Source organism: Blennius ocellaris, assembly GCF_963422515.1.
Source record: "Blennius ocellaris genome assembly, chromosome: 12".
In the NCBI taxonomy this organism is placed as follows: Eukaryota; Metazoa; Chordata; class Actinopteri; order Blenniiformes; family Blenniidae; genus Blennius; species Blennius ocellaris.
Genome location: NC_137661.1, coordinates 28,217,030 through 28,218,382, shown reverse-complemented (window position 1 = coordinate 28,218,382; position 1,353 = coordinate 28,217,030).

Here is a 1,353-nt window from a genome sequence, read left to right as displayed (position 1 = left end):
ACAAATGGGAAAACACAACAATAAATTGAAAAACACAACAACAAATTGAAAAAATACAACAACAAATTGAAAAACACAACACAAATGAAAAACACAACAACAAATGGAAAAACACAACAACAATGGAAAAAACACAACAACAAATGAAAAAACACAACAACAAATGGAAAAACACAACAACAAATGGAAAAACACAACAATAAATTGAAAAACACAACAACAAATTGAAAAAATACAACAACAAATTGAAAAACACAACACAAATGAAAACACAACAACAAATGGAAAAACACAACAACAAATGGAAAAAACACAACAACAAATGAAAAACACAACAACAAATGGAAAAACACAACAATAAATTGAAAAACACAACAACAAATTGAAAAAATACAACAACAAATTGAAAAACACAACACAAATGAAAAACACAACAACAAATGGAAAAACACAACAACAAATGGAAAAACACAACAACAAATCAATAAACACAACACAAATGAAAAAACACAACAACAAATTGAAAAACACCAGGACAGTAACTTCAAAGGAAGAGCAGCAGACGAGCTCTCTGATTGGACGACGGAGCCGTTCAGCCTTTGAACCAGAAGTTATTCTGCCTGGAGAACGAATTTCAAAACCTGGAAGAGTTTGGTGACTCTTCTACCGACTCTTTCCTCCAGTTTGGACAAAACCTTGTTCATCCTTTCCTTCCAGGTGTTTTCTCCTCTGGAAACTAAACGAGCCACAAGAGAAATGACCTCCGGTTCATAAGCACTACTGTCCCGTCGTCCAATCAGAGAGATCAGAGAGATCAGAGAGATCAGAGATATCAAAGAGATCAGAGAGATCTCTCGCTGCCAACTGGTACTGACCTTTTCCTTTAAGTCACCGTCTTTGTGCGTTTTCATTTGTTGTGTTTTTCAATTTGCGGTTGTGTTTTTCCATTTGTTGTTGTGTTAAGTGATTTGTTGTTGTGGTTTGCACTTCAGGGCCACCGTAGATTCTAGATTATCTCCACATTGTGACAGAAAAAACGCCTCATGATCAGACTGGGATCTGGAAACCATTTAATGTTCTAGGTTTTGGTAAAACAAAATAATAATAATAATAATAATAATAATAATAATGAAATAGCAAACTAAGAAGTGGCGGGTTACTTCTGCGGTTGGTAGAAGAAGAAGAGGTCTCGTCTGCCTCCTTCCAGCAGTGAGAGGAAACAAAGAGGACAGTTCACGTCTCTCGTGGAATCTAGTTCAATTCAACTCAACTTTATTTATAAAGCGACAAACACAAAACAGTCATTTCCAGATGCTTTTAACAGAGAAAAGAGGAAAAAACCCAACGGATCCA